The following is an 8,346-nucleotide window of genomic DNA, read 5'->3' as shown; positions in this document are numbered from 1 at the left end:
AAATGCATGATGGGCAGTAAGTTGCAAAATTAAATAATTATCTATTTAATATCCCTTTGTTTATAGAATCAAATGGACAAAAAGGCTGTATTGTGCAGTCCCTGCCTGAGATAAGCTTGTTTATTTACCATCCTCCAGTATATATAATTCTATTTTGGTCATGAACTCCCCTAAACATTCCAACACGCTCCAAAATCAGTTCGCTTTCTGATCTGTCATTCAGAGGGTCTCCCTATCCACTGGCTGCTTTGCCTGAGTCCTGCCTCCAACATTCTAAACAATTTGCTGTTCCTCTCCCCCCCCACAGCCAGTCAGAACACAGAGGTCATTTGCATATGTGGCCTCACTGGCCTTTCCCTCTAACATTCTAAACAGTTTGCTGTTGATGTTCTGAGGTAAAATAAATTTCCCCTTAGTGTCTGTTGGGGGAAACCATGGTTGCAAATCTCCAGGTGAGGGCTGAAGATCACTCAGAATTACAACTGCTTTCCAGATGGCAGAGATCAGTTCCCCTGGAGAAAATGGTGTATTCTGTGTCCTTATATCCTGCTGAGATGGCCCCTGTATGACAGCCAATGTGACGTAGCAGTCAGGGCTTCAGCTATTAAAACTGATGTCCAGATGACCCAGATCAGTTCTCCTGGAAACAATGGCTGCTTTGGGCAGTAGATTCTATGGCATTATACCCTGCTGAGGTCCCTCCCCACGCAAAATCGTGCCCTCCCCAGGCTCTACCCTTCAAATCTACAGGTATGTTCCAACCCAGAGTTGGCAACCGTGTAATTGGCTATGGAACCACTTTCCAGACCCTTGGAACCCAGAAAACATGGCACTGGAGGAGGTGCTTTTCTACCTTAGCTGTGACTGCATAGCCCCAAATTAACATAAGCCAACCTCCAGGCAGCACCTGGAAATCTCCAGCTATTAAAACTGATGTCCAGATGACCAAGATCAGTTCTCCTGGAGACAATGACTGCTTTGGACAGTGGATTCTATGGCATTATACTGAGGTCCCTCCCCACCCCAAATCCTGCCCTCCCCAGGCTCTACCTCAAATCTTCAGGTATTTTCCAACCCAGAGTTGGCAACCATGTAATCAGCTATGGAACTACTTTCCAGACCCTTGGAACCCAGAAAACATGGCACAGGAGGAGGTGCTTTTCTACCTTAGCTGCCACTGTATTACACCCCCCTCCCCCTCAAAAAATAAGTCAGAGGTGGAGAGAACCATATCTGTTACCATGAGGCTGTCCTCCCATTCTACCCACTTGGGGCAGCAAAATGACTTGAGACAGCCCTGCCTTATAGCTAAGCAGAAGGAAAGAAACATGGCTTGCCTCCCTCCATTTTCCACTTCCCTCTGCCGCCCCACCAGCCACAGTCAGGTCACTCATCTGGAGCTTCCTTCTAGATTTCATTGTATTTCTTCCCACAAGGGGCATTACTCCTAGTTCCCTATAAATCCAGACTGTACTGTGCTGCAAAGAGAGCCCCAGGACACTATAGCAAATTGTTTATAAGGCAAATGCTTTCTGCATGTTTGTCTGAGAGAAGCTATGGGATGCATGGCAGCCATGCTGTTGAGTTTAATGTGTGGAGCAGGCGTCAGTCATCACCAGGGGTTGTATACATCTTTGAAACTGAGGCCAATGGACACAGTTGTATAGCTGATAGTGAGCTCAGGATTGTTGCCTTAAATAAACTTTGCAGAGGTAGCAGCACATTTGTTGCCCTTTTCTTCAAATCTTGAGATGTCAGCTTTGGCAACTATTACTGTCAAGGGTAGCATTCAGACTGTTACTCTGTGTGACCAGCAGGGGTCATTTCCTGCGGGAGCGCACAGGAGCGGAGCTCCGGCAGTAAGGAGCCCAGGGGGCGGGCACATGCAACAAGCCCCGCCCCCTACTTCCAGCAGCCCTCAGTTGGGCCATGAGGAGCAAGAAGCAGCCAGGTAAGTTGCAGAGGCCCCCCCCCCGCACGCCTTCAGGTACAAGCTCTCCCTCCTCTGTGAGGGCAAATCTGCATGCCCCCCTCCCCAATAGCTAGCAATCCAAAACAGTCCAGTGGAGCCTGAGTGGTGAGTGTTGCCTTCTGACACACTTCCGGTGATGTCAGGGGGTGTGGCATATGCAAATGAGTTATGCTAATGAATTATGCTAATGAGCTCCTGCAGCTCTTTTTCTACAAAATGACCCCTGGACCAGAATGTATCTGTACCCTAACTACATGTCTCTGTGAATATGCAGTTGGAGCCCAATGTCATATCTAACTAACTCCATGAAAGGAGATTTGTCTAGGCTGGTACTGGTAACACTGGCCAAAGCGCACAAAATAAATTGATACCAGCAACAACACACATACCATTAATAAATGTTGTTTGACTAAGTGAGGAACTGCCCTACTACAAATCTAAAAAGAAACACTGAGACTCGGATAGAGTGAAAATCAGAAATAAAATTTGTTATGGGGAATACTACAAATACCTGGACGGAGAGTTTAACACAGTCTTAAGCAGTCAAATAATACCAAGTCCCCAGTACTCAATAAACAGTACTAACTAAAGAGCAAATCATTTCAGCACATTGTACCCACATTCTAAGCAAGTTACTACTCTTCTGCAGGGCAATTCAAACTCTAGTCCAAAGGCAAGAAACAAAACAGAGGTTGACCCAAATATGACGTGGATCCTGTGTTTAGATAATGGAACTTCTAAGGATAACAGGATCTGCTAGTTGCTAGCGTTTCACTGAATAATTACTGGGGGTCCCCGAATAATTTTCTGAATCACCAAGCGCTGGGAAAGATATGGATGCCTATTATGGTTTTGTTAGTGTTGCCAGCATGGAGAGTGTGTGGGGTGGGAGCATATGAGGGTGGGACAGGGGAAAACAGCAACAGCACGAGGTACCCAGAAGTGACCTACTGGTGTTGCAAGATGCCATTTCCTCTCCACCCCATTTTGTCTCCTATTGCTCCATTGAGCAAGGGCAAGGTATACAGCATGGGGGTGGGTGGGGGGTAGCCTGATGCAGTGTTTAAGTAAGTCAGTGCTTTCTCTGCTGCCCTCTGCCTTTTGTTCTGTGATGACCAGTTTCTTATTTGCTCCAGAGTATGGAGGCATAAAGGTGTCAGCTCCACTGTAGGGGAGACATGAATAAAACATGGAAAGTCTAACAAGACAACTAGACAAGGACTGCTTTCACAGGGTGATGATTTTTCATGTCACTCTCATTGCCACTACCACTTCTGCACTTGCAGCGGCAATGGAATGTACACATGATAGTTTCCCCTGCCATGTCTCTAGCCCTATTGGTTGTGGAGATAAAAGGGGTGCACCTTTCCCCATGTATCGCCACAGCAAAAGGGCTAGGGATTTTGAAAAAAATAAAACTGGGAATTCAGAGAAACAAGTAAAACAAGATCACTATAATGTTATTGTGTTAATATGAGCTAGCAATTACCTATTTTTAAGAGCCCAAAAAGACCTCTGGGGGTGGTAGGGAAATGACAGCCATGGGAGAGAGGGGACTGAGGGAGTGGAACCTTAAAAACAAAGTAAACAAACAAACAAAATTGTGTATCTTCATGTCCTCATGACGTACAAAGGTATTTTGACTGTAATTTTTTTTAAAGTACTGTATCAAGCCATGTTTAGGGGAGATTGTGGCAATGCAGGAGGAAATCCAGGAGTGAAAGATTAAAGGACGATGTTGTGTGGGTGCTCAAAAAAATCCCAGTCCGGTTTTGATGCTAAAGAGGAGCAAAACTTTGAAGTGAGCTCATGATGTACGAGGCTTCCTAAATGGATTTCTTTTTTAAAAAAATCACCTCACTCCAACATTCTAGCTTTATGAATAGCATCTGTATAATAATAATAATAATAATAATAATAATAATAATAATAATAATAATAATAATAATCTTTCAATTTATTGATCGGTCAATCCTTGCCGAGCTGCCGGCTCTGAGCGATTTACACTGGACTAACAATGATAGGGGTAAGGGAGGACAACATATATCTTTTTAATTCACACACATTTTCGCAGTTGATGGGGAGTTTGGTCAGCTGTAAGCTTCAGATGTGTTCCGGCAGCATTCTCACTCAGCGTTGCTTGATGTCGTTAGCATTTTTCTCAGTCGCAGCGCAGCACCGCCACCGTCTGGCCGGAATGTACCATTACAGACTACTTTTTTGATGCTACGTAGTTCTCTCTCAGCTTTTGATCTTACATGCAGACCTTCCACTCATCGGCTAACACCACCCCCACCAGGGGTTGAGTGTGCCCACTCTCTCTAAAGAGTGGTACCCATTTTATCTACTCGCCGAAACTTTCGAACCACTGGGTGGACGGCGAGCTGGGGACAAGGCTGGTTGCTCACACCAGCGCGGGGCTAGAACTGACAGCAGTTCTGTTCAGCTCAGATGTTTAACCAGAGGATAAATCCCCTGTGCCACCACTCCCCCATAACTGCAATCACTTCCAATGTCCAGGTAGTCCTTTAGGAAAATATTAAATGGTTATAAAAAAAAAGACTCTGTGGAGATGTCTGCTACAACAACCTTTTTGGGTACCAAGATCAGAAATTAATGTTTCATCTGCTGCTAAAGACTGAAATCCAGAGTAAAATGTACTTGAATATTTCCATTTATTTCTCACCCGGTTTGTCTGAGGGAGAATTTGCTCTTCTAGCCATAGAGCAGGGGAAAAGGCATTGACTGGCAGTTGTTTGTCACTGAGGTCAGCCTCAGCTAAAAAACAAGTCTAGCTAATTTAACGTAAAATGGCACTGAAGGGGAACCCTGTCAAACTCCATCCATCTCTCTTTCTGCTGGAAGGAGAAGAAACACCTGCCTGGAGCTAACAGTTGAAGTATGGAGCAGTGCCCCACTTCCAGTAAAGCCATAAGACTGGCACATTTTGAATGGCATGTGTACAACCTGTCATGTATCATTTGAGTAGACCTTTTCAAGCCCATATTAAATGGCATCCACTTGTACTCTCTAAAATCCACCTATAAAGAATTAATTATAAAAAGTGAACCCAGTAGTCTGTATGTTCCTTGTAAATGCTGGCCTAGAATCAATTTAATTTTAAAAATGCAAAATAAAGGCTGGATTTAGAGGAAGCATGGATAAAAAAATCTCGTGCATGTTTATATTTTGAGATCTGCAGCAGTGCCAGCATCAACAGTGGGCAAGGTGGGGCAGATGCTGAGGCCCACCCCTGCTGTAAAATAACTGTGCTCCTTTTCTCACATTGCAAACTTCATCTTGCAGTAGAGTGGTATCCGCAGTAAAGGGGAGAATGGTGATGGATGCTAAAGTCTCATCAAATCATCAAGGGACCATTTGCCCACTGTATTTACACACACTCCTCCTCTAATAGCATTTCTCTAATAGGATTTCTGCATGTCACAGAGACAACAGGAAAAGGTCTTGCAAGCACTGAGTTGGACAGGGTGGCAAAAAAGTATGGATTGCTGGTGTCTAGTATTTGTGACCACTGCTATGATAATGGTGCCAAAGGAGGACACGCCATTTTTGTAGAAATAGATCCTGAGGAGTTCTTTATACCTTGCTGTCTCCACAACCTGAATCTTGTGTGGGTGCTTGTTTATTTTATTTATTTATTAAATTTATGAATCACACACCCTGCAAGCAGGCTCTAGGCAATCTACAATCTTAAAACCTTTAAAATACAATCAACATAAAATTATCATAATAATCCAATAAATTAACAGTCCAGATAGCGGTATAGACCCCTTTTGCCAGCTACAGTCCTATCTGTACAGCAGGGCAGGGAAGGGCAGGTGGGGGTCATAGGGAAAAGAAACAGAAAGAGGGTACCAGTCTTCATCATTGCTGCCCTCAACTAAAAGCCTGGCGGAACATCTCTGCCTTGCAGGCCCTGCGAAATTGCAACAGATCCCACAGAGCCCTGATGTTGTTCGGCAGAGAGTTCCACCAGGTCAGGACCAGGATCAAGAAGGCCCAGGCCTAGTCGAAGACAGCCGGACTTCCCTAGGGCCGGGAATCACCAGCAAGTTGTTGTCAGATGATCTCTGTGTTCTTCTGGGGACATTCTGCCGCAGACAGTTCTGTCTGCACAAAGGAATTTTAAGGAAATGGCCTTACAGCATTTGCCACAACTGACCCTGAAAGCTGTCTCAGACACTTCGGACTGTTCATCTAGATGCTGTCAAATCTGTTTTTCTGCAGTTTCCACTAGTTGATATGCTAGAGGAGATTTCTCATGGTACTTTTCTTGAGCATGACTGGTAAAACTTACCGTCTTTGTATCCTCAAGGCAGCACATGGTTTTTAAAAAGATACTACAAATCCATTTAAAATACAGGACATATGTATTAACTAGTGTCCCCTCTAAGATGAGTTAGTGTGAGCTAGCTCACAGTTTCTTAGCCTTTGGTTCACACATATTTGTCTTAGCTCAGGAAGGATGACTGGCGCCAGAGCAAACTAATTTATGCAGCAGCCAAATTGCTTGCTTACAACTTTAATGCCAGTAGCTAACAAAGTAGAATTTTTGCTCACAAGACTCCACAGCTTAGAGGGAGCATTGGTATTAACCAACAATTGAAGATTTGGATTGTGATATTTGTTGGAGGATTATGTTTGTTGCATCAAAGATGTAACTTTGTTTAAGAACAAATTCTCAATATTAATTTTTTTCTTGTATTACCTAAGTTACGGTTCTTTTGATCCAGTGTTGAGTGATAAAATTAAGTTCCCTTCTTTCTTCCAAATGAAAATATTCAGTGTTTGGGGATTATTTGCTTGCTTAAACATTTTGAATGGATATGGATTGGCCTCCTCATTTCTAGTGATGAGGGTGGAGAAATTTTTCTGCAAACCTTGAGACTGAGGCAATGTGCCAATGATCTCACAAATTTCTGTCTGCATTTCATGCCGCATCTGCTCTCCTACTGTTTCATCTCAGCATCGGCTGTCTGCATCATTTTATTGCCATTTAGTGGTGACTCCGAGGTCCCTACGATGTCCCACCATGTTATTTGGATTTGGTTTAAATTGCTCCTCCCCCCCCCAAGCTGCTGTGAGAAATAAGCAGACAACTGGAGCCAAATTCTCTCCCCCCACATCTTTTCTAAGGAGATACACAAATTGTCACAAAGGAAACTAGCTAGCTGAAAATCCAGTCATCTGTGTTTAAAAGCAGCCAGGGAACATTTTTCTGCAATCATATTTTCTGAACCATTTGTTATTTCTTGGGGCAGTCTCCAGAATGCCAACCACTGGGTGTTTTGTGTTCTCTACCCAGCTTGTTCCATTTTTCCTGCCCCCCTCCCCCCCATGCCAGGTCACCCCCTTTACTTTCTGGGGGGGGGTCACAGGTGCTGTTTCCTCCCTGCAGCGCAGTGCAGTGCCCTGCTGATGCCCCTGGGAGGCCGCTCCTCCCCCCTCTCTCGTGCTCTCTCCCTCTGTCCCGATGCAGACGGCGAACTTTTTATGCTGAGCCAAATGGAAGGCAAAGGAAGCTGGTATCACAGCAGAATGAAACAGCTTTACATAGCAAATGCAGATTGGGCCAGAATAATTTTTGTACTGTCTCTTAACAAATGATGCCAATGTTCTTGGATAGCACTCCAAATAAAACCATGGAAGGCATATTTCTTTCTCTTTCTCTGGTTTTATACAAAGTAATAAAAGGTAACCAAGAAAGAAAAATTTGGTATGATTTGTTTGTACCAGAGTAAGCCGATTGAAATGGAAAAGAGAATGGTTAAAAGGGGGGGGAGCATTATACCTAGTGATGCCAACCTCCAGGTGGTGGCTGGAGATCTCCTGCTATTACAACTGATCTTCGGGCAACAGAGATTGGTTCACCTGGAGAAAATGGTACTTTGGAAGGTGGACTCTATGGCATTATATCCCACTGAAATCCCTCCCTTCCCCAAACCCCACCCTCTTCAGGCTCCATCCCCGAAACCTCCAGGTATTTCCAACCTGGAGCTGGCAACCCTTGCTGCTGGGGAAAGGGACCACAGAAACCTGAAAATTCAGTTCCCTCTATGTTGTGCTAGGGGGCATTGGTGCACAGTATTTTAGCTGGCAGTACAGGGAGCTTAGCTGGGAGCACAGCCTACAAGTGAACTGAGAAAGCTTTTTCCCCTCCATTGGAAACAATGGAGGATGGGGGCACCTCTTTCTGGAGCTCATAGAATTGGATCCCCTGGTCCAACCTTTTTGAAACTTGGGGAGTTTTTTTTTTTTAGGAGAGGCACCAGCAGCTATGCTACAAATGTGGTGCATCTACCTCAAAAAACGCTCACCATGATAACCTCTCCCTGTAGTCAAACCTCTCTTTC

Source organism: Gekko japonicus, unplaced genomic scaffold (genome assembly GCF_001447785.1).
Source record: "Gekko japonicus isolate JY-2015 unplaced genomic scaffold, Gekko_japonicus_V1.1 scaffold1762, whole genome shotgun sequence".
Classification (NCBI taxonomy): Eukaryota; Metazoa; Chordata; class Lepidosauria; order Squamata; family Gekkonidae; genus Gekko; species Gekko japonicus.
The sequence above is the reverse complement of the archived record's forward strand: the minus strand, read 5'-3'. Positions refer to the sequence as shown.